The 26863-nt window shown below is 35.2% G+C and overlaps 1 protein-coding gene across 4 annotated transcripts in view; it reads right to left on the minus strand.

Moving 5' to 3' along the window:
* Positions 1 to 26863, minus strand: part of STPG2 (sperm tail PG-rich repeat containing 2) — a 530653-nt gene that overhangs the window by 54078 nt on the left and 449712 nt on the right. The gene's annotated exons all lie outside the window — the stretch shown is intronic.

Genomic DNA, 26863 nt, shown 5'->3' on the forward strand with positions numbered 1-26863 from the left:
TAAAATATTAAGTTAAATACTAGGATTTCTAAACCAATTATAATTTTTGTATACAAAATTCTAGCTCTGAACAACTTATTTCCTCTTAAATTGTTTCTTTCTTTTGGATAAGTATAAATTTAAGGCACACTTAGCCAACTGCTCCTACTACATATGTTCCTTAGGCCCAGTAAGAGTAATCTTAAATTCAAAAAAAAGGGAAATTCTAATTTATACCATAGTTTAAAAAAAACTGCCTATTAATAATTTGTGATAACAAAAACTTGGATTACAAATTACTATTTAAAATACACTTGTGAGTAGGAAAATGTAGAATTTTCAGCCTACTTTTGCCAATAGTGATTAGCATCACTGTTAGTATCAACCCCAATTTAATCGATCAAATTGGAGGTAGAAAGGTAAAAACAAATTATAAAAAAATATGCTCAATAGTAAACATAAAATAAGGCTGTAGGAACAGTGTCAAAAATATCATGAATCACCATCATGGTGAATGAGCTAAGGTTTTGTTATTTGTTTATTTATTAATTAGTTTATTTATTTGAAAGAGAGAGCAGGGGCGTGGGGCAGTGGGAGAGGAAGAGAGAGAATCTCAAGCAGACTCTGAGCTTGCTGAACAGATCTCACAACACTGAGATCATGACCTGAATCAAAATCAAGATTCTGATGCTTAACTGACTGAGCCACCCAGGCGCCAAGTTTTTGAAACAAAGCAGAGACCCTCTTTGGTAGACACTTATGTAGCTAACCTAATACTTTTGTTCCCTGCTTCTCAAACACATAGTAGGATTTCATTACCTGCTTCTTGATCCCCACTTTGGATTAATGGAGTCATATAATTAGTTCTTGCCAATGGGTTTTAAGTGGAAAGGTTGTTTATTGAGCATTTAATGGATGATGTAAGACCCTCCAGAGCATCATTTTCCCTCTGGTACAGTGACTGGCAATGAGATGGGTGGGTCCTTTTAGTCTGGTTCCCTTATATTTACAATGAGAAGAGACTTCCTACCTGTTATAGACATCTAAAATATACCAGATATAAATTGTGTTTTTTTTAAGCCAATGAAATATGGAAATTATTTGTTAACAAAGCTTTTCTTAATATATACATTTCATATTAAGTTAAAAAATAATTCAGATAAAGGCTGTTTACATGAGGCACCCTTAAAAATAAACCACAAAAAAATAAGAATAAGGAGGTAAGATAATACAAAAGAAGGGGCAATGACAATATTAATAGACAAATTTCAAGGCAGCAGGCATTAAATTAAAAAAAATACACTTCATTTTTATAAAAGATTGAATCAACAAATATAAAATATATTAAATTAGATCAAGTTAACAATAGTGTTTCAAAATATATGCAGCAGGAAAAAGAATGTTAGAAATGCAAGGAGAAATGTAAAAGTCTACCATCATAGTTGGAGATCACATTATCTCCCCAAACTGGATAAAAACTAAAACACATTTGGAAAGAAATTGATGATATCAGTTAAGAAAGTTAATGAGCATATAAAGTCTTTCTACATTAAGAGACAGTGAAAGGAAATTTTAAGTAAATTTGATGGGTTATCACAATAAATTAACTTAATCTAATCGATGAGGCCCTTACATTGTTAACATATACATACATTCACAGCAGGGCTTTGGGTTTGGGGGAAGGAGAAGGGAGATGATTATCCAGAAGAGAGTTAGAAACTGCGGCAGAGTGAGAAGTAGAGACGGAAATAAAAAGAAGAAAGAAGCTTTTTCCTCAACAAACAGGAAAAAAACACATTATTTATAAATAATCTCTGAAAATTCATTGAAGTTAACAATACACTAGGATATACACATAAAAATCCAGATATTTTGTAAATAAAAAGGAGCAACCATATAGGTCATAATGTTTAACTGTATTGAAAGAAGTTGATAAATTAACAAGCAAAATGGGTGATGTGACCATGAGACACTATGACACACCAGAAGAAAAAATTAAGAACAGACAAGAAGAAAATACTTGTAAATGCATAATAAGAAAGTGGGTAATGTTTAAAATATACATATAATGCCTATAAATCAACTTGAAAAAAGAGTCACTGGGAAATTGGGAAAAGTACATAAAGGACATTCTTCTTTTTTATAGTTTCAAATTTTTACTTAAATTCCAGTTAGTTAACATACAGTGTAATATTAGTGTCAGGTATATAATTCAGTGATTCACGACTAACATACAATACCCAGTGCCCTCCTTAATACACATCACCCATTTAGCCCATACACCCACCTATATCCCCTCCAGCAACCCTTAGTTCGTCCTCTATAGTTAAGAGTCTATTTTATGGTTTGCCTCTCTCTTTTTCCCCTCTATGTTTTGTTTCTTAAATTCTTCATATGAGTAAAATCTTACGGTATTTGTGTTTCTTTGACTTATTTCACTTAGCATAATAGTCTCTAGCTCCATCTATGTCATTGCAAATGGCAAGATTTCATTCTTTTATTTTTAAAGATTATTTATTTATTTATTTATTCGACACAGAGAGAGTGTGAGCGAGAGCACGAGCATGAGGCGGGGGTCAGAAGGAGAGAGAGCAGCAGATTTTCCGCTGAGCAGAGTGCCCAACTCGGGGCTTAATCCCAGGACCCTGAGATCACGACCTGAGCTGAAGGCAGATGCTTAACCAACTGAGCCACCCAGGTGCCCCAAGATTTCATTCTTTTTGATGGCTGAGTAATATTATTCACATATATATATATACACACACACACACACACACACATATATACATACACCCCACAGCTTCTTTATCCATTCATCAGTCGATGGACATTTGGGCTCTTTCCATAATTTGGCTATTACTGATAGTGCTGCTATAAACATCAGGGTGCATGTATCTTTCTAAATCAGTATTTTTTTGTATCCTTTGGGTAAATACCTAGTAGTGAATTGCTGGATCCTAGGGTAGTTCTATTTTTAACTTTTGAGGACCCTCCATACTGTTCCAAAGTGGCTGTACCAGTTTGCATTACTACCAACAGTGCAAGAGGGTTCTTTCTCCACATCCTCGCCAACACCTGTTGTTTCCTGTGTTGTTGATTTTAGCTATTCTTGACAGGTGTGAGGTGATATCACATTGTAGTTTTGATTTGTATTTCCCTGATGATGAGTGATGTTGAGCATCTTTTCATGTGTCTGTTAGCCATCTGGGTGTCTTCTTTGGAAAAATGTCTGTTTATGTGTTCTGCCCATTTTTTAATTGGATTATTTGTTTTGGGAGTGTTGAGTTTTATAAGTTCTTTATATATTTTGGATACTAGCCCTTTATCACGTATGTCATTTGCAAATAACTTCTCCCATTCTGTAGGCTGCCTTTTAGTATTGTTGATTGTTTTCTTCGCTGTGCAGAAGATTTCTATCTTGATGAAGTCCCAATAGTTCATTTTTGCTTTTGTTTCCCTTGCCTCTGGAGACAGGTCTAGTAAGAAGTAGCTATGGCCGGTGTTTTCAAAGAGGTTATTACCTGTGTTCTGCTGTAGGATTTTGATGGTTCCCTGTCTCACATTTGGGTCTTTCATCCATTTTGAACTTATTTTTGTATATGGTGTAAGAAAGTAGTTTAGTTTCATTCTTTTGCATGTTGCTGTCCAGTTTTCTCAACACCATTTGTTGAAGAGACTATCTTTTTTTCCACTGGATATTCTTTCCTGCTTTGTCAAAGATTAGTTGATCATATAGTTAGGGGTCCATTTCCTGGTTTTTTATTCTGTTCTATTGATCCATGTGTCTGTTTTGATTACTATAGCTGTGTAATATAACTTGAAGTCTGGAATTGTAATGCCTCCAGCTTTGCTTTTCTTTTAAGATTGCTTTGGCTATTAGGGGTATTTTGTGGTTCCATGAAAATTTTAGGATTGTGTGTTCTAGCTCTGTGAAAAAATGTTGGCAGTATTTTGATAGGAATTGCATTAAGTGTGTAGATTGCTTTGGGTAGTATAGACATTTTAACAATATTTGTTCTTCCAATCCATGAGCATGGAATGTTTTCCCATTTCTTTGTGTCCTCTTCAATTTCTTTCATAAGAGTTCTATAGTTTTCAGAGTACAGATCTTTTACCTCTTTGGTTAGGTTTATTCCTAGGCATCTTAGGGTTTTTGGTGCAATTGTAAATGGGACTGATTCCTTGATTTCTGTTTCTGCTGCTTCATTATTGGTGTAGAGATATGCAACAGATTTCTGTATGTTGATTTTGTATCCTGCAACTTCACTGAATTCATGTATCATTTCTAGCAATTTTTTTGGTGGGGTCTTTTGGATTTTCTGCATAGAGTATCATGTCATCTGCAAATAGTGGAAGTCTGACTTCTTCCTTGCTGATTTGGATGCCTTTTTTTTCCTCTTTGTTGTCTGATTGCCAAGGCTAGGGCTTCCGGTACTACATTAAATAATAGCAGTGAGAGTCAAAATCCCTTGTCTTGTTCCTGACTGTAGAGGAAAAGCTCTCTGTTTTCCCCATTAAGGATGATATTACCTGGGGGTTTTCATGTATGGCCTGTATTATGTTCAAGTATCTTTCTTCTAAACCTACTTTGTTGAGGACTTTTTATCATGAATGGATGTTGTACTTTGTCAAATGTTTTTTCTGCATCTATTGAAATGATTACATGATTTTTATCCTTTCTTTTATTAGTGTGGTGTCATAAGGGGTATTCTTGAAAGAAGAAATATAAATGACTAATAAACATATAAATACATATTCAACTTCACTAGTAATTAGGGAAATGCTGAACAAAAAAATAATAGATGCCATATTTTTCTCATTATATTTGGAAAGCTAAATGTACTGATACTTCATATTGACTGGATGTGGCAAAACTGGTAAAATATTAAATAATTTGTAGAAAATAATTTGGTTGTATCCAACAAAAATTTCAAACATGCATATGTAACCTAGTAATGTCATCTCTAGTTATATACACAATATTCATGTTTCACAAAGCATCATTTATAATTGTATACACACACACACACACACACACACACACTGGAAATAACCTAAACCTCTAACAATAGGCAAATGACTAAATTCATTATACTATAATTATACTATTTCATAATTAAACCAGAATAAGGAAGTCATTTTTCTACCGGTATATCCATCCAGATTTGGTCATAAAAAGATTCCTAAAGATATTAAGTGAAGAAAGCTTGTTCCTGAAAAATATCAAATATGGTATTTCTTTTAAACTAAACACTCAGATTTCTGTTTTCTGCCATGATGGAATGGTTTATTGCATATCAAAACTTCCACAGAAAACAACTAGAAAAGGCAGATAATTTAATAAAGAGCTGCTGAGGCACCAAAGATCTGATGGCACAATATCCCAAGACAAAGAAGCTAACTGAAGTGAGCCCAACATTTTCCTGACTGCTTTTCCCTTTGAAAACACTTGCTCATTCTTAGTGCAAAGAGACTTAGAAGCCAGGCAGCTGATAGCTGCTAAGAGGCCAAAAGCCAGACAGCATTCAGCAATCTCAAAGAGCTGAAGGAAAAATAGAAAATGGGGCTAGAAAGATAGCCAGTATTGAAGAGCCAAGATTCCCGAGAGAACAGAGGCACAAAAAGTTAGCCCAATGTTTGACAGTTTTGCTGTGTGGCAATTAATAAATTTGAAAGCTGTTGAGAAAAATGAGTTAGGAGCTAGATGGAGAAGAGCCATAATGCAGAGAAGAGTTTTAGCTGTCTCAAATTCTGAGGACCGGCAAGATTTCAGGTTCAACAAGACAAGGAGACCTAGAAAAGAGTTTGCTCTCTATTAGGATCTGTGGAAATGTATGAGTGTGGACCAAAAATAGCCTTATATTTACAGACGGCAATCTCACCTCAAGACAGCTCAGTCACTGATCCAGTTGAAGCAATCTGCCCTATTTTGTGACTACATTAGAATAGAGTGAGTTTTCTCTGGAGAAAGAACATTTTTATCCAGAGACTCTACAACCTTTTATGAGTAAATCTGTGATTAATCAAAAGTTACTAGGTAGATCAAGAAACAGGACCAATAGTAAAAAAGGTACAATAAAGACAGACTTACAGCTGCTCAGGACATGGAGGTTATCAGACAGAAACTTTAAAATAGGGGCGCCTGGGTGGCTCAGTCGTTAAGCATCTGCCTTCGGCTCAGGTCGTGATCCCTGGGTCCTGGGATCGAGCCCCGCATTGGGCCCCCTGCTCAGCGGGAGGTGTGATTCTCCCTCTTCCCCTGCTTGTGTTCCCTCTCTCGCTGTGTCTCTCTCTGTCGAATAAATAAAATCTTAAAAAAAAAAGAAACTTTAAAATAATGATGCTTAATATGTTCAAGAAAAAATGACAAGATGGTGAATTTCACCAGAAAAATAGAAACTATAAAAATAGGCAATAAATTTTTAAGTAATCCATGGGTCAAAATAATCAAAATGCATATTAGATAACAGTTTGAATTGAATAATAAAAATATAGTCCATCAATAAAAAATCAACTCAGTATTATTGTGCTATTCAAAATAGTTTGCTGTTTCCCATTTTATTAACTTGTGTTTTTCACTTAATAAGCATTTATATTCTACCTATTTAAAAATTTAAAACCAAATTTAAAAGCTATTACAAATTATTTCAGATAATACTGGGATTACAAGAAAGTAGGAAGATTTACAGAAAGTCCTGGAACCTGACTTCTGATATATTTGTAATGTCACATTACTACTCACTAACCCCCTCTGATTAGTTTTCTTTTCCTAAATAACCAGGGAGGAGCTTTGTTATTTAAATTAACAAAAGGGCTTTAGTAGAAAAAAGTTCAGTAAGTATAATTTGACTACATGAAGGATATGAAGCTAAAAGAAATCCACCAATTAATTCCAATTCATGAGAAAATTTTAGGAAGCTTCAGATGCAAATTTACATAATGCAGCAGAAGTTTCCATTAATGTTTTTAAGAAGAAGAAACTTTATTCCTCTTTATGAGCCTTAGACATCCAATCTATAAAAATTAGAATTGATGCACTAAATCTTAATTAGGTTCCAAAAAATCTGAGAAGAAATTGTAATAGTGTCTTGCCTTAAGATAAACTGTAAAGAACAGTGAAGTTTCACTAGCACATTGTTAAAGGACTCATAGAGAATTTCCAAATGAGAAAGTAAAGTGTGATAACGAATAACTTAATGAGGATTTGTGTCATACAATATGAAAAAAAAAATCTAAAAACAAAGCCTTATTTAGGTGTTAACACTAGAAAGTTACTCATAGTATTTGATTTTTAAACCAAGATAAATCTGCACTTTTAACATTATGTAATATAAGACCAAATAAAATATAAAACTCTGCTATTGTTTTCCCCACTTTTGCTACACATTAGAGAGAAGGCATTCACTCTGAAGAGGGAAAATGGTAGTTTGTGCTTTAGAATTACAAATGACATCATAATAGTGTACTCCAGGTACCAAATGTTATCCAGTTCATTAGTAGACATAATTTTTGAAAATTTAAGAGCATTGAAGCCATAGCAATAGCTTTACATAGAACATTAAGTACCTACTAAAACCAAAGCACTCTTCTGAGCCCTATAATAGACACAAAGTAGAAGTGTTAGAGTTAGCAGAGTAACCTGAGAAACTCTTGTCAGGGTCAAAATTGCATCTTTAGCACTAAATTATGTATTGGGAGAGAGAGAGTGTGGATCCTGGAATCCTTTATAAACAAGCTATTTAAAATATTTTAGGCAACTATTGACATGGACTTGTATTGGAACCACAAAGACTGAAAGCAGTAAAGTTTGAAACATAAGACTTTAAACTTTTAATAATCTCAGTCCTAGCATGTAGAATTCAAGTGTAAGTCATTTAGAGAAAGGGACAAAGATTTATTAAGGAAGTTGCTTTGTCTTTATAGACAAAGTAGCGGTCTCTCCTCCCACAGGGGAAGAGGATTCCCCTTTTCCTCTAACAAAGTATTTTATAAGTTTTTATTTTCTTTAAAGATTTTATTTATTTATTTGATAGAGAGAGAGAGAGAGCACACAGAGGGAGAGGGAGAAGCAGGCTCCCCACGAGGCGGGGAGCCTGACCCGGGGCTCGATCCCAGGACCCTGAGATCATGACATGAGTGGAAGGCAGATGCTTAACCAACCGAGGCAACCAGTCACGCCTTACAAGTTTTTAAAAATTAGCTAACCATATAGGGAGAGCCTTAATCTTTAACTTTGGATTTATCATTTATATAGGGCAGTTAGTTTTTCCATTGTCTTAGGCTTATGGAATTACCCACCGGGAGCAATTTTAAGAATGTCCAGCCTTTATTACTTTTACTGCCAGAAGGAGTGGGGTCTTGTGGTCTTCCACGAGTCAGATCCTGTGACTCTTTTTATGACCTGTTGACATTTAGGTTAAAGGTCAGCTTAAAAACCAAAATGACTTGACTTTGGTCAACTTGTCTCTCGAGCCTCCCTTCCTTCCTGCTTCATCCCTAGTCTATGTCACAAATCTAAATCAAAGTAGAAAGAGTCCCAACACCGAGGAAGTGGTCTCAATTGGCCACTGCCACAAAAACAAAATGAACAAAAAATATAAGTGACAGTGCTTCAAAACATGTTCTTTGGATTTTGCTTTCAAGAGTTCACTGATGCTTTTGGCAAAAACAGTTGCCACTGACTGGTAGAAGATAGACTACAATAGGTAGAGGCATTCATAGAAGGTAGACAGACAAAGACAATAATAAATCTGGACTCTGGACTCTTCTTTAGAGCCTGGTCATGAAGAAAGAAAAGATTGAGAGTAGCTAATGTGTCATGCACAGAGGTTTTGTTTTTGTTCCAAATATCCTAGATTCAGCATCCTTGTATGCTGAAGGAGGTCTAGCCTCCGCTGGAGAAGTTAAATAAGAGAAAGAAGATAATTGAATGAGAGAATAGTCTGAAGGAACAGGGCCCAGAGGGGACTGATGAAAGTGTGAGAGCCCTGGGGGATCGTGACAAGAGGACTGAGGTGAAAGTTGTCCTCAAATCCAACAAGGGATTTTCTTTCCACTAAGAAAGTGGATGTTCAAGTGTCTACAAAGGAAGGAACTGAACTTCTTTCTGAGACTTCTATTTTCTTATGGAAGAGAGAAAAGTGAGTTGCATTTATTAGTAATAAAAATATTTTTCATATAGCATATGATTCAGTATAACTTCAATAGTAAAAACTGAATCATTCATATTTCTCTTATGCTTTCTCAGCTTCAAGGTACAGGCTTTTATATGCTTGAAAAATACTATTTGGAGATATTTAAATAAAAGTTAAAGTTCCAGTTCCTTGTGCCAGTTGATCAAAAACTTTTAAGCTCTTAATTACCTTGTATTTCATATTCTTTATTATTACCGAAAGTTATACATACAATCAAGTGTGAATTTCTTTGCTTGTAGCTTCCCCTTCCTGAACATATCATTACCTTGTAAGGTCTCATTTAAGAGACATTATACATAAAATATTAAGTATAATGATATAATTTTATATATATATATATATATATATATATATATATACCTACCTATATTCATATTAACCAATGTGTTCTCTTTCAATCAGATGACTGGGGATGGAGCAAGGCTGGGGAGAGTGGTCACTAACTGGAATATCTTATCTGAAAGTTTATAAATGTTATGAATAGAAACACTGAGGATGTTTTTAAAACCTGCATGTGTCTTTAAGACTGAAGTCTCAGTGAAATCAAACTCAGTGCAAAATAATCAGGCTTTTGGTCAAAATCAAAAATGTATCTGGAACAGGATCTCCCTAAGGTGAATGTGAGGCATAACTAATAAGTGTTATGAAGATATACAGTTATAATTAAGTGAACTACAAATCTGTTTTGTTGTGGTGTAGAACACTTTCAGAGATGAAAACCTTACTTATTGGAATGTGCATGACTGTAAATCATGGCCTTAGTAAATCTATAAGGTTGTGTTATTATAAGTAGTTATGGATATTACAAGCAAGTCATTTTTCCTTCTGGTTTTTCAGATTTAGGATCTTGTATTCAGAATTGTATACCCATTGGAGACACAGCATTCTGGAATTTTTAACAAGATATAAAATTTCATTTTCACAGAAAGACAGCCTCATTGTAAAGACCACATATCAAGTAAATGAGAAAAGACACATACATGTGTTTGTGGGTGCTTAGAGGAGAAAAGCAGAAAAGGGAATTGAAAGAAGAAACAACTGGAAAATAATCACCCCATAAAATGTCAAGCACTGTCTCTAGAGTAGTAAATTATAAGTTGAGGGAGCAATTTGAAACAGGAAGCTAGGATAGAATTCACAGTTTGTAAAGTTAAAATATTGTAAAGTTGGAGTAAGGAATTTAAAAGTAATTTTAATATGAAGAAATTTTGGAACTATGCCATACTGTTTTTTTCACATACTTCTAAAAAATGTACTGCAATACTGAGTATAAAATTCCCTATGAATTTAGCCCGTAATTATATGCTAGAAAAATAGTTTTCTTTCCATTATAGAGGCAAGTATTTTATATATATACAAAATTTTTGTTGAAACCTAACTTTAAAACTTACATTGAGTATTTCTTATATCTTATTCTAATACTATAATTTTGTATTTTCAACCCGATTAAAGAAATTGTTTCAAGAAGTCACTGTATTTTCAACTACTTAATGGAAATAATGAACACATGAAGATGGAATGAAGACTGGGGGAAAGAAAGAAAATGTAACTGAAGCAAGTCACCTTTTTTTCCCAGCACTGTCCCCAAGTGCACCCTCAGAAATTTCATAGCTCTTTAGGGTCTCCCTGATACCCCCCTCTTCCTTGTCATTCACATGGAATAAAATTCATGAGCTATGAAGCTGCCTATTTCTGAGGTGAGCTCATTCTCCTCTGAAAAAGGTATTTCTGGATTCATTCAAAATAGCTATTTGCAGTTGCTTCTCTGTGGCATAGCCAAGAACTTGGACCTGAATCACCATCATAAATTTTAGGGTTAAATGGAAACTTTCAAATACTCTAATCAAACTCATTTGTTTTATGTGCAAATTTGGATGTCAGTTCCAATGCCATACTACACTGTTTGGTTTTTGTTTTCCCTCCAGTGGCTGTCCTAAGGGAGCAAGTTTTAGGAAATCGGAGGCATATGGCCATCTTTCTTGGATTATCCTTTGTGCCATTCTTATGACACGTCTAAAAAAAATTCCCGATATTAAAATTGTATGGTTTGGCCCTTGCAAGAGCACACAGTCTTTGTATAACAGTATTACTCAGGCTCTGAATTTGTGCTATATAGTGGGCTTAGTCCTGGAAGCTACAGTGACCTGTATGATGGGGATGGCCCCTGTTCTAATGGAGCTCCCTAAGGGAGAGACAGGTTTGGCCCAAACAACAATGGAGTGCTGTAAGGATCTCTGACTACTGTATGGAGAAAAATACAAATACATTTTTTATCTAAAAACTCAGCAGAAAATATACCAGCTCATTTAGACATGGAATTCTGTATACATTTAACTTTAAAATATATTTTTTTGTTTTTAAAATCAAAACATAACTATATTTATATTTATTACATTATTTCTCATAAATTTCTATTTATATCACTTTTCAAATTTCTCCTTTACTCTTCTAGGTGTCAAAAAGCTATTAGTTTGGGGGAGAAGGAAAGATGGCAGAGGAGTAGGGGATCCTATTTCAGCGGGTCCCTGGAATTGAGCTGAATATCTACCAGACCACTCTGAGCACTCGTGAAACCAGCCTGAGATGTAAGAAGATCTGGATCTCTACAAACAGAATATCGCAGGCAGTTGGTTTTGAGGTACGAAGTGGGGAGCCCTGATTCCACGGGCAGATATTGGAGGATAAATGGCAGCAGGAGGGAGCCTGTTGTGGGGATCCTACACCGCCGGTGAGAAACAGCCTTGCGCACTGGGGACGAGGTACAGACTTGCAGACCGGTAGCAGCGGGTAAAGGACTTTAGGGCAGCCCCGGGGCTGGAAACCCGGAGGTGGGGGCGGAGCCGCGCGCTTGTGAACTGGGAGCGGCTGGTGGTTTTAGAAGCACAAAAGGCAGAGAGGGGGCCCTGACCTGGAGGCAGGACTGGGGGCGCTGTGGAGGGGAGCACAACCCAGGATGCTGCAATTTATAGCAGCATGGACAGAAATGGAGACGGTGTGGCCTGGAGAGCTCTCTGAAGAACAGACTGCGGTCTCTCTGCTCTGAAGCAGAGGGTTGGAAACAGTCTCTTCTGCTCTGACTCATGGAAGAGATGCAGAAAGCCGCCAGGGAAAGCTGCCAGAGAACAAAAGCCCCCAAAACTGATTCCCACTAAGCCCATCCCCCACCACAGGGGGGCAGGGCAACTCCGCCCAAACAGGGTTCCCTGAGTAACAGCACGGCAGGCCCCTCCCCCAGAAGACAGGCTGAGAAAACAAGAGGCCAGCAACCCTAAGGTCCCAAGAAAACAGGTGCATCTTTCTTGGGTTCTGGTCAATAATTAGGACTCTATACATTCCCTCAAACACCCATCAACAGAATGACTGGGAGAAGGAACCTCCAAAATAGAAAAGACTCAGAGATTATGACTTATGCTGCAGATTTACAAATGGATGCAGATATAACCAAGATGTTGGAGGTGGAATTCAGGCTAGCAATTGTGAAGACAATGGCTAGAATGGAGAAATCGATTAATGGCAACATAGAGTCTCTAAGGGCAGAAATGAAAGCTGATTTGGCAGAACTTAAAAATGCTATCAATAAGATCCAATCCAATCTAGATAATCTAACGGCTAGGGTAACTGAGGCAGAAGAACGAATAAGCAACCTGAAAGACAATATAATAGATAAAAAGGGAAAAGAGGAGGCCAGGGAAAAACAACTCAGAATCCATGAAAATAGAATCAGAGAAATAAGTGACACTATGAAGCGTTCCAATGTCAGAATAATTGGAATCCCGGAGGGAGTGGAGAGAGAGAGAGGACTAGAAGATGTAGTTGAGCAAATTGTAGCTGAGAACTTCCCTAATCTGGGGAATGAAACAAACATTCACATCCTAGAGGCAGAGAGGACCCCTCCCAAGATCAAGGAAAACAGGCCAACACCCCAGCATGTAACAGCAAAACTTGCAAATCTTAGAACCAAGGAAATCATCTTAAGGGCAGTTAGGGGGAAGAGATTCCTTACACGTACAGCGGGAGAAACATCAGAATAACGTCAGACCTATTCACAGAGACCTGGCAAGCCAGAAAGGCCTGGCAAGACATATTCAGGGTACTAACGGAGAAGAACATGCAGCCAAGAATACTTTATCTGGCAAGGCTGTCATTTAGAATGGATGGAGAGATGCAGAGCTTCCATGACTGGCAGAAACTGAAAGAATATATGACCACTAAGTTGGCCCTGCAAGAAATATTAAGGGGGGTTCTATAAAAGGAGAAAGACCCCAAGAGTGATATACAACAGACATTTACAGGGACAATCTATAAAAACAACGTCTTCACAGGCAAAATGATGACAATTAATTCATATCTTTCAATAATCACTCTCAACGTGAATGGCCTAAATGCTCCCATAAAATGGCACAGGGTTGCAGACTGGATAAAAAGACAGGACCCATCCATATGCGGCCTACAAGAGACTCATTTTGAACCTAAAGATACGTCCAGACTGAAAGTGAAGGGATGGAGATCCATCTTCCATGCCAACGGACCTCAAAAGAAAGCTGATGTAGCAAATCTTATAACAGATAAATTAGATTTTAAACTAAAGTCTGTAATTAGAGACACAGAAGGACACTATATCATTCTTAAAGGGTCTATGCAACAAGAAGATCTAACAATTGTAAATATCTATGCCCCCAACATGGGAGCAGCCATCTACATAAGCCAACTGTTAGCCAAAATAAAGAGTCATATTGATAACAATACATTAATTGTAGGAGACCTCAATACTCCACTCTCAGAAATGGACAGATCATCTAAGCAGAAAATCAACAAGGAAACAAGAGCTTTGAATGACACACTGGACCAGATGGACCTCATAGATATTTACAGAACATTCCACCCTAAAATAACAGAATACTCATTCTTCTCGAGCGCACATGGAACTTTCTCCAGAATAGACCACATACTGGGTCACAAATCAGGTCTCAACCGATACCAAAAGATTGAGATTATTCCCTGCATATTCTCAGACCACAATGCTTTAAAACTGGAACTCAATCACAAGAAAAAATTTGGCAGAAATTCAAACACTTGGAAGCTAAAGACCACTCTGCTCAAGAACGTTTGGGTCAACCAGGAAATCAAAGAAGAACTTAAACAATTCATGGAAATCAATGAGAACGAAAACACATAGGTCCAAAATCTTAGGATACTGCAAAGGCGGTCCTAAGGGGGAAATACATAGCCATCCAAGCCTCTCTCAAAAAAATAGAAAAATCCCGAATTCACCAACTAACTCTACACCTTAAAGAACTAGAGAAAAAGCAACAAATGATGCCTAAGCCACGCATTAGAAGAGAAATAATTAAAATTAGAGCAGAAATCAGTGAATTAGAAACCAGAAACACAGTAGATCAGATCAACGAAACTAGAAATTGGTTCTTTGAAAGAATTAATACAATCGATAAATCACTGGCCAGACTTATCCAAAAGGAAAGAGAAAGGGCCCAAATTAATAACATTATGAATGAAAGGGGAGAGATCACAACAAATACCAAGGAAATAGAAACAATTATTAGAAATTATTATCAACAACTATATGCCAATAAACTCAGCAATCTGGATGAAATGGTGGCCTTCCTAGAAACCTATAAGCTGCCAAGACTGAAACAGGAAGAAATTGACAACCTGAATAGGCCAATAACCAGTAACGAGATTGAAGCAGTGATCAAAAACCTCCCAAACAACAAGAGTCCAGGGCCTGATGCATTCCCTGGGGAATTCTACAAAACATTCAAAGAAGAAATAATACCCACTCTACTGAAGCTGTTTCAAAAAATAGAAACAGAAGGAAAACTTCCAAACTCATTCTATGAGACCAGCATTACCTTACTCCCCAAACAAGCAAAGATCCCATCAAAAAGGAAAATTTCAGAGCAATATCCCTGATGAATAGGGATTCCTCAACAAAATCCTAGCTAATAGGATCCAACAATACATTAAAAGGATCATCCACCACAACCAAGTGGGATTTATCCCCGGGATGCAGGGTGGCTCAACATTCGCAAATCAATCAATGTGATAGAACACATTAATAAGAGGAGGGAGAAGAACCATATGGTCCTCTCAAATAATGCAGAAAAAGCATTTGACAAAATACAACGTCCTTTCCTGATTAAAACTCTTCAGAGCATAGGAATAGAGGGAACATTACTCAAGTTCATAAAATCCATCTATGAAAAACCCACAGTGAATATCATCCTCAATGGGGAAAAGCTGAGAGCCTTTCCCTTAAGATCAGGAACACGTCAAGGATGCCCACTCTCACCACTATTGTTCAACAAAGTACTAGAAGTCCTAGCAACAGCAATCAGACAACAAAAAGAAATAAAAGGTATTCAAATTGGCAAAGAAGAAGTCAAACTCTCTCTTTTCACAGACGACATGATACTTTATGTGGAAAACCCAAAAGACTCCATCCCCAAATTACTAGAACTCATACAGCAATTCAGTCATGTGGCAGGATACAAAATCAATGCACAGAAATCAGTTGCTTTCTTATACACTAACAATGCAACTGTAGAAAGAGAAATTAGAGAAACGATTCCATTGACAATAGCACCAAAAACCATAAGATACCTCGGAATAAACCTAACCAAAAAGGTAAAGGATCTATACTCAAGGAACTACAGAACACTCATGAAAGAAATTGAAGAAGACACAAAAAGATGGGAAAATATTCCATGCTCTTGGATCGGAAGAATAAACATTGTTAAAATGTCTATGCTACCCAGAGCAATCTATACCTTCAATGCCATCCTGATCAAAATTCCAATGACATTTTTCAAAGTGCTGGAACAAACAATCCTAAAATTTGTATGGAATCAGAAAAGACCCTGAATCGCCAAGGAAATGTTGAAAAAGAAAAACAAAAACAAAGCTGGGGGCATCACGTTGCCTGATTTCAAGCTATATTACAAAGCAGTGATCACCAAGACAGCATGGTACTGGCACAAAAACAGACATATAGACCAATGGAACAGAATAGAGAACCCAGATATGGACCCTCAACTCTATGGTCAAATAATCTTCGACAAAGCAGGAAAAAACATGCAATGGAAAAAAGACAGTTTCTTCAATAAATGGTGCTGTGAAAATTGGACGGCCACATGCAGAAGAATGAAACTCGACCATTCTCTAACACCATACACAAAGATAAACTCAAAATGGATGAAAGACCTCAATGTGAAACAGGAATCCATCAAAATCTTAGAGGAGAACAAAGGTAGTAACCTCTTTGACATCGCCCACAGCAACTTCTTTCAAGATACATCTCCAAAAGCTAGTGAAACAAAAGCAAAAATGAACTTTTGGGACTTCATCAAGATAAAAAGCTTCTGCACAGCAAAGGAAACAGTCAACAAAACAAAGAGGCAACCCACAGAATGGGAGAAGATATTTGGAAATGACACTACAGATAAAGGGCTGGTATCCAAGATCTATAAAGAACTTCTCAAACTCAACACCCAAAAAAACAAATAATCAAGTCAAAAAGTGGGCAGAAGATATGAAAAGACACTTTTCTGAGGAAGACATACAAATGGCTAACAAACATATGAAAAAATGGTCATCATCATTAGTCATCAGGGAAATTCAAATCAAAACCACGCTGAGATACCACCTTACACCAATTAGAATGGCAAAAATGGACAGGGAAAGAAACAACACATGTTGGAGAGGTTGTGGAGAAAGGGGAACCCTCTTACACTGTTGGTGGGAATGCAAGTTGGTACAGCCACTTCGGAAAACAGTGTGGAGGTTCCTCAAAAATTTAAAAATAGAGCTACCCTATGACCCAGCAATTGCAATGGGTATTTACCCCAAAGACACAGAATTAGTGAAAAGAAGGGCCATATGCACCCCAATGTTCATAGCAGCAATGTCCGCAATAGCCAAACTGTGGAAAGGGCTGAGATGCCCTTCAACAGATGAATGGCTAAAGAAGATGTGGTCCATATATACAATGGAATATTACTCAGCCATCAGAAAGGATGAATACCCAACTTTTACATCAACGTGGATGGGACTGGAGGAGATTATGCTAAGTGAAATAAGTCAAGCAGAGAGAGTCGATTATCATATGGTTTCACTTATTTGTGGAACATAAGGAACAGCATGGAGGACATTAGGAGAAGGAAGGGAAAAATGAATGGGGGGAAATCAGAGGGAGAGATGAACCAAGAGAGACGATGGACTCTGAGAAACAAACTGAGGGTTCTAGAGGGGAGGGGGTGGGGGGATGGGTTAGCCTGGTGATGGGTATTAAGGAGGGTACGTACTGCACGGAGCACTGGGTGTTATACGCAAACAATGGATCGTGGATCACCACATCAAAAACTAATGATGTAATGTATGGTGACTAACATAACATAATACAATTTTAAAAAAAGCTATTAGTTTGACAAGTCACATTACCACATCCATTTCTATTAACCACAAAACAGTAACTTATAAGATCCAACCCGTGATTAAACTACAGTTTAAATGTTAATAGCTGAACTAATTTTAACATGCTGTTACCTTGTTAGTTTTCCTATTTGAGCTTTTCTATTGCTACTTCAACAAAAAGAATATCAACCATGTAGTCTTTATAGATTGTTCTCTTATTCAAATAGCTATTACTCATTTACTAAAAATAAAGTGAAAAATAGAACAAGGCTTTCTGAAACTATATATCAAGGAGCAAGTTTTATAGCTTCAGTATTGCTTACAAATCAATTTCTTAGAGTTGGTCTGCCATTAGTAGCTTTTAAGACTGCCTAGAGCTGTGTCATTCACTGCTATTTTGACACATTAATGTACTAATGGTATGTGCAAGCTGACATAAGTTCTCTCAAATTCTATTACAATAATTATCAAGACCCTTCTATGAGACATGCAAAGTTAAGCAAGGTGACAAAGAGTATGTAAATACTCAAGTATTCCTGGAGCATTCATTTAAAAATGACAGTGAATAATTAAGAAACTATAAAAACACCAAGATAAGAACTGTCTGCTGAGAACCTCATCAGAGGAAACAAACCATGAATAAAAGAGACGGTCACTTAGAAATGATAGCAGGTACATTTAAGTATTCATTTTCTTTTTTTAAAACAAGGTTAAAAGTTATGACATGATAACACAAATCACATTAAAGCTCTATGAGTTATTGGTAGTTCTTTTAAATGAGTATACAGTTAGGGAGCATGTAATATAGTAAAAATGCAATTGTCATCAAAAATCATTTCACCTTTAGTGGGAAAGTAGACAACATTATTTCATGGAAAAAAGCATTAATATAAATTAGTATATATGATACACTCAGGAGGAAAACTTGGCTACAGGTAATAAAGTACTTAATAATCGGCCTTTTGTAGTCTCCCTCTTCCTTTTATCATTTCTCAGGCTAAAAGAACAAAATTCCTCCATACCCTTCCTCCATACCATTCCTCCATAACCCTGCTGTCATATTACTTTTGTCAAAAATATTAAATGGCTTCCTGTTTATCTTATCACAAAACAAAATTGTCACTATCCTAGCTCCTTACCAGCTCATTCTCAGCAACATTATTTTTACCTCCAATATGATGCTAATGTTAGGGAATGACATCAAAATCTTTTAATAGAATTGCTTTTCATCCTCACTTTTTTCTTGTCCTGTGAATGGCCCAGCTATTTGAAGAAATTTGGTGCTCCAAGGGACAGCAGAATCAAAAATCAAGACATCAAGTTCTTGACTTTTAAAACATTAAAACCAACACGTAAATAAAAATGGTGATTTAGGCGTTAGACAGAAGGATTAAAAATCATATGAAGTTCAGAGCTGTCAATACAGAAGAGATAAGAAATTACAAGGTAGAGATGGAGAAATGAAAGGTTTGCAACAAGATCTAGAATAGAGGACATAATTGCTCTCTTCCCTGGCTTGTCCTGGAAGGTATCAAGTTCCAGAAGTTTCCCCAGAAATCCATGTCAAAGTCAAACAGAATTGAAATAGCTCTGTAAAGAGACTGGTGTAAAAAATCCCCATTGGCATTCCCAGAATGCCAGCGAGGTCTAGAAGGGTCATCAAATTTCCCCTATTGTGAGAGAGATTAAAAGGAGAAAAAAAAAAAGAAACCAGCATACACTGCTGGGCCCTTGTGATCATACTAAAGGATGATGCAGGGAAAGTGGGACCAAATAGAGATGCACACAGCTCTACAAATGCCAGCATAGAGGGGTGATCCCAGGCACGGTTTTGCTAACGCAGAAGATGATAGCTCAGAACAGAAGATGTCATCAAGGCAAATTTCAGTTTGCATCTCTAGCCAGGACACTATACAACTATAAACTTATATTATTCCAGAAAGAATGAGAAAAGACAAAAAGGGAAAAGGGGGGAGAAGGAAGGTGGAACAAGAGGCAGAGAAAGGAAGAAAGAGGAGAAAGTTAGAGGGACAGGTAAATCTTGTAATAAACTAGTTAAGAAATCAGACTTGAGTAAGAATGTCAGAGTTCTATCCCAGTTCTAACTTACTTTCTGTATAACCTGGAGAAGCTAACTAATTTTTCTGTGTCACAGTGTCCTTACCTGTAAAATAGAGATAACAATAGTACCTACACCTCATAGGGGTGGTATAAAATAAGTGACTCAATTAATTAATTACATAAGAAGAGCTTAAAATGATAAAGGTAAAGTGATTATGCAATTCTAGCAAAAAACAATAAAATGATTATGGCATGTCCACGTAATAATAAAAGACAATTGGATAAAGTAGAATAATTAACATAGAAAGGAAAAGAACCTGGGTATGGAGTATACTAGATAGGAACTAAGTATAAAAGGACAGAACAATGACCTGGGTCTAGTGTGTTCTACATCCAAAAGGGTCTAGTATAAGTATGCATGTGATCAACGTATGAACAAATGGACAGTGGGGAGTCAATGAAGGCCTTTTAAAAGGAGGATTTGCATATAAGACATTAGATTTTAGAAGAGTAATCTTGCAAAGTTAGATTGAAAATAAGAGGTAAGATTGAAAGAAGGAAGGATGACAGAAGATGCACATATTTTCAATAAGTTGCTAAGAATGTTGACAAGAATAGTGACACTGAAAATTAAAAGGAATTTATCATTAGAAATATAAATCAGAAAAAAATAAACACAGCAAAAAGATACTGCTATGAAAATCATTTACCCCCAGGGCGCCTGGGTGGCTCAGTTGGTAAGCGTCTGCCTTTGGCTCAGGTCATGATCCCAGGGTCCTGGGATCGAGCCCCGCATTGGGCTCTCTGCTCAGCGAGAAGCCTGCTTCTCCCTCTCCCACACCCCTGCTTCCCTCTCTTGCTGTATCTCTCTCTGTCAAATAAATAAATAAAATCTTAAAAAAAAAGAAAATCATTTATCCCCTAACGCTGTGACTTCCATAAACTAAAAAGAGGGAAAAGAAAAAGAAAAATGAGAGGAATATTTTGAATATTTTGAACAACACTTAAGATATTTTTCCATTTATAGGAGTATTTAAAGTACCCCTAATAAATTGTACACAATGGACTAGCCTTGACTAGTCCCCAAGTCAATAGTATAATTCCTTGTTCTAATCTCTATTTGTGAACTCTGTATGATTAAGTGTTGCAAGTCAGAAAAATTCTATTCTAAGCATGCATTAATCATCTTACAGGAATTAAAAAAAAATGTTGAGATTTTACCATAACATTTAGTTATGTGTTACTAAGTTAGACTCTTAAAAATTTCCTCTATGTGTATACTGGTTACAGAATACTTTTAAATTCTTGGTCTAGCATTTTAAAGAAGGCTACCAAACTCTCCAAGATAGTTTTAGCTTTGTGCTCTGAAGAGGACAGTATTTCAGAAAAAGTGATTACATTTCTACTTCACAGATCTATCATAAAGTGTAATTAATCTTTATGGCTACTTATAAGAAACACAAAATTGTTACTTTTTTTGTCTAAGTATTTATCTTATACAGAGATTAAAATGCCAATAATAAATCAACCATATTTTAATTTAAAGGGTAAACTTTTATTTCAAATAACAGAGTAGTTAAAAAAGTTTTTAAGAGTATGTGCAAATATGAAATAATGGAAATAATGAAATTGATCTTGGTCTGAATAGACAGATAAGTGTGGGTCAAATTTTTATTTATAACAAAGAACCAGTTAGGATTTCTAAAAAATAATTTCAGAATTTTGAGATTTATGTTGTTAATATTTTTTTATAATATTTCATATGTGATACTTCAATATTTACATTCTGATAAAGAAACATATAGTTAGTCCACTCTTCGTTACTACTGTGCATTATTAAACAGTATATTGAAAAAAATGAAACTAAATATAGCATTCCCCCAATGTATTTCCTAACTACTGGGGAGTCTGAAATAGTCTTTTTCATCTCTAGATGATCATTAATTTTTGCTTAAAGAAATAATGAATGACTTACCACAGGACCAACAAATCAACAGGCGTGTCAAAGAATTTTAGGGATTAAGGAAAGCTGAGAAGTTGACTAGGCCAATCTACTACTTTAGTTGATTGGAAACCAACCACATACTGTTAAGTAAATTGTCCAGTTTAGTCCCATTACAGAGAAAACTAGGATTAAAAGCAAAGTTTCCCAATGCTCCTACATCATACCACTCAGGATCATTATACAGAACTGACAAATGAGAAATCAATATTCAGAAATGCACTTTGGACACAAGACATGAGATGAACATGACAGTGAAACTGGTATTAACAACAATAACAAGGACCTATTAGTTTATATTATTTCAATATCTTTGGAAAGGCTCTTGAAAAATTAAAATTTTATCTTCAAGAGAAATATACATATGATCTAATTTGTTCATAAATAATGTACACCAAAGATTGCATTTAAAAATTGAACTAATATTAACATGCATGCATAAATAGGCTAGAAAAAAAATCCTAAAGTTAAAATCAGAATGCATTTATACTCACTTTTAAAACTTTTCCATGTTCAGATTTAATTTGTTATTAAAAAAAAAGTAAGTCAAAATAGAATATCTAATCTAAGTATATCTTATTAAAAATGTTTTTGGAATATCTACCAGTAATAGTAAACATGGGAGTTAGTTACCCTCTAAAATCTGAACTTTGCTATTTTTTGTGATAAAAATTTATGATTTGGGGGATGCCTGGATGGCTCTGTCAATTGAGTGTCTGACTCTTGATTTCAGCTGGGGTCATGGTCTTGGGGTTGTGAGATCAAGCCCCACATCAGGCTTCATGCTGTGCATGGAATCTGCTTGAGAGTCTCTCCTCCCCCCGTCCAACCCTACATATATATATATGATTTTTCTTAAAAATTCTGACTCTTCCTACATCCATGGGGGATAAAATAGTAAAATAGTATATCCAATTAATTAAGTAGTGTTTACACAAACAATTAGTTTGATACCTTGGACTCATTAAATAATTTGATGCTACTACTAAAATAGGAAGAATATCAATGTCAAAACATATACAGAATAGCTAGGACTATAATTATATTTCCATGTTTTTCTTGCATTGAAAAAAAAAGAAAATGTTGCTACTTTGGCATGAACATTACTAGTTTTTTTTTAAGTATACAATTTATTTTTTAGGATATTTCTTTTATAGGATTTCAAACTTCTATAATTTCAAGTAGCTAAACATTTTTCACAGCCTCCAGTTTTACAATGGAATCTGGTGGAAAATCAAACAGTTATACAGAAAACTTTGTTGGAAATAATTTTTCCTCTATGCAGGTAGTATTATTTAGCTATTTGAATTCAATATGTTACCATAAAAGCTATTAATATATACTTACCTTAGGGGTCACTACTGAGACTTGAATCATTTATAATGACATAAATTTTAATAGAGAAACTTGACAAACCATCCTGCAGATGCTGTGCCATCTTTGTCTTACCTTAAGTAACATTAGCTCAGAGAAGAGGGATGATTTAAACACACATGGAGATGCTAGTGACTTCTACTACATATGGATAATAAAAAGATTTAAATTAAAGATTTAAATTTAAATTAGACTAGCAGAAATTTTGGTTGGACAGTTGAAGAATAAATGAAATACTGGTATGGACTGTAGGAGTTTTAAGTTTAAGGACAGCTGTTGACCCATCTATACTGAATAATTTAAAGAATTTTACAATGCAAGACAGAAGCTTGGAAAGAATAATCATTCGTAAGTTCTTTCAGCTATGATATTACAATGCTAATTTCTTGAAATACTATATACTCTTATACCACCTAAGATGTTTGTCACATGTGAGTGGAAGAGTTTCCTCCACTATAGTAAAGTAGCTCCTTAAAGAAGCCAGCTAGTCAAACAATTTAAAATGTCACGCTGCTTTAAAGTTACAATTTTAATGTAATGCAAAGCATTTTTATCCACAGTATAAATACCACATGGTATTTGACATTTTCCTACTATTTTATGGCTTCAAATACATAATTTAAAATTTTTAGAACAAAAAATTTAGTTCAATATTCTAGAAGAGTGGAAAGAGTATGCAGGAGCTTTGGTATAAGATAGATTTGGATTCCCGACTCTGAAAAACTGAGGGTTCTAGAGGGTAGGGGGTGGGGGGATGGGTTAGCCTGGTGATGGGTATTGAGGAGGGCACGTTTTGCATGGTGCACTGGGTGTTATGAACAAACAATGAATCATGGAACACTGCATCAAAAACTAATGATGTAATATATGGTGATTAACATAACAATAAAAAAATTAAAAAAAAAAAAAAGATAGATTTGGATTATAATATAGACTCTGCTACTTACCAGCTGGATAAATGTTTTAAACACTTAGTTTCATTTTCATCATCTATGAAAACAGAGGTCATATCTATATACTTCCTAGGGTAATTATAAAGAATAAGTTAAAATAATTATTATATAAAGCCTAGAAAGTACATGATAGATGCTCAATAAATAGGAGTTCTTTTATTTTAATATACTTCCTATATCCTTTCAAGAAGGTGCTATGTAAAATATAACTGATTTTAAGCAAATTAGTAATAGTAAATGGTGAATGGACAGTCAAAAAATTGTTTATTAGACTTGATGGTCTTCAAAGGAATGATTATTTATTAGAAAAATGTATATTATTAGGTAACAATATAGTTTACTATGCAATTATTTGATTTTACACAAGATCTCATTGTAAAACTGGAGAGGTTGAGAAAATATTGTTTAACATAAGAGAAAAAAACTATTGGCCAGTGAGTGTGTCCTTTCTTAGCTGAGGTAATTCTCTTATTTCATCCAATAACAAATTATGGTCATTCATTCAACACTAGTTACTGCACTAGATGTTGACAATACAGTGAAAAACAAATACAGATACAGATCCTGAGGGCATGGGACTTACAATAAAATGAGGGAGATGAACAAGATTAAAACAATCACATAATAAGTACATAATTAAACTCAGATAAGACATCTCAGTCTCCAAAGGAAGAGTCAGACTTGGGTTCAGGGGACAGGGAAGATTTCTGAATGAAGTCTTTACTGATCCTGCATCCAACAAAGTAACAAAGTTTTGGTGACAGAAGTAGACAGTGGAGATTCCAGGTAAACAGCACAGCATACTAGAAAAGTTGAATATAGCAAAATATGTAATAGATCTGTTTTTTATACTATAAAAGCTAGCAAAATGTGAAACAAAGAACATTAAGATAAACTTGGCTACAAACTGTTGAATGTGCCAAGTATCATTTCTCTCTAGTATAATTATTTCAATAAATCCCTAAACTTTTCACTACAGTTGTGGCAGACTTGTTCCTTTTTGGTTGGTAGTCTTAATTTTAGAACACTAAGTAAACAGATCTTCACCTTTTTGTAGTGTTATCTAATTTTCTTGAGAGCAAATTTCAAAATTTCTTTGATGAGTAAGATCCATTTGGTGTTGTATTGGTGTGATTCTTTCTCTATTTACAGGCAGCCTCTAGTCTTCCTTAATTTGTTATTGCCTTATGTTCACATTAATGAGACCTTGCTTCTCAATCACTGTTTTATTGAAACTCAAAAGATCAGCAATGCTTTTTTCCTAAGCATCTTATTTTAATGGGATTCAAAAAAGCTAGTCCATTATCACTTTTTTTTTTTAATGGGAGGACTAACTAACATGTCCCTCATCCAACAGCACCCTCTCTTTTGGAGCATTATCTTCGGAGATACTTCCTACTAAGGGTCATCTTGTTTCCACTTCTGAGTTTCTTTCTGGAAAAATTTTGTACAACCAGTCACTGAACATCTGAGCTGAGGCAAGCCACCATTCTGAGAATCACGAACTGAATCTTCACACTGAGAATGTTTTTGTTCTTCTTAAATAGAGGCCTCTGTTCATGTCTTTCCTTTTTAAGAATCAAACTTCAGTCACTAAAAAGCTGAGTGGAAGAGCAAGTCGACTTTCAAATTATAGAGCTGTCTTTATATAGAACATGAACATTATATAAAAATTAACTATAAAAATTAAAACAAACTATATTTCATCAGGGATCTTTTTATATTTTCTAAAACAACATTATTGAAATGATCCATTTCTCTCTAAATTACCAGAGTGATTCTTGGAAGATATTATTTACAAAAGGATGAACATTTGAACCGCTGTACCACTTTGCACTGATTGTATTGTGATATGCTTTAGAAAACCCAACCATAAACATTAACTTCATTTATCCATGTGAAATATTTATTATTTTTAATATAATTTACTCTCACTTGAATATATCTATTTTCAGTTTTTTCAAAATTTCCATTTTCAATAAAATTTAAACATTAAAAGTATTTTAGGTCAAAGGATTATCACTTACATCTTTTGGAAGAGTTATAATAGGCATTTAAAAGTTGGCAGTTTTCAACAGCCAACCTATCTATAATTATTTTCTCCTGCAATAAAGTGGGTATATTTAAGCACAGTTGTCCTAAAAATAATGTATACATTTTTGTGACTGTGAATTATAAAATTAATTATAAACCTAATATTTGATTTATGATAAAAATATACAAAACAATAAAACCAAAGTTTTTGTATGAACATACTTCAATAAAAATAAAGTGAATAGCTACCAACTGGTAACAGACTAGTTCTATTGAAGTAAAGAACCAAAAAATATCAAATTACTGTTTGCATACATTGGGAAACAGCCAAAACAGTATTGTACTTGAGAGATGGGAGACAAACAAATTTAACCTTGTAAGTGCCTGGCTTTCTATCTCTAGGCCTATACTGAACTCCAGCACAAGGAGGAAAAATCCAATTAGAATATGGCAATGCAGTTAGAGTCTGAGGTAGCTAGAATTTGAGAGTCAGAGAGTTGGAGAAGAGAAACCTGTGGAGAGTAAAAGCTCCAAATTCTGCAAAGGATTTTGTCTTTGTCTAAATAGTAATCTGTGCATGCATATAGTAGAACTCCATAAACATGTACAAAGAAGAAATGAAGAATTGCTGGGGTGCTATAGCCTGAATAGTTCCCAAAGGTCACACAGGACTAAGAGAAGTTTTTTAAGTTCAGACAAACCAGAGTGTAGAGACTTTGTTGAACACCTGAGCATTTGGTAGAATACATAAATGTTGTGCTTCAGTAGTAGGAATAATAACTTTAAAGGTTATTCTAACCTAAAAAGGGCTTTAAACATCCTCAAAAAAAAATCTA

This window comes from Callorhinus ursinus, unplaced genomic scaffold (genome assembly GCF_003265705.2).
Source record: "Callorhinus ursinus isolate GAN/ISIS: 27379988/994484 unplaced genomic scaffold, GSC_fseal_2.0 scaffold4, whole genome shotgun sequence".
NCBI classification, from domain to species: Eukaryota; Metazoa; Chordata; class Mammalia; order Carnivora; family Otariidae; genus Callorhinus; species Callorhinus ursinus.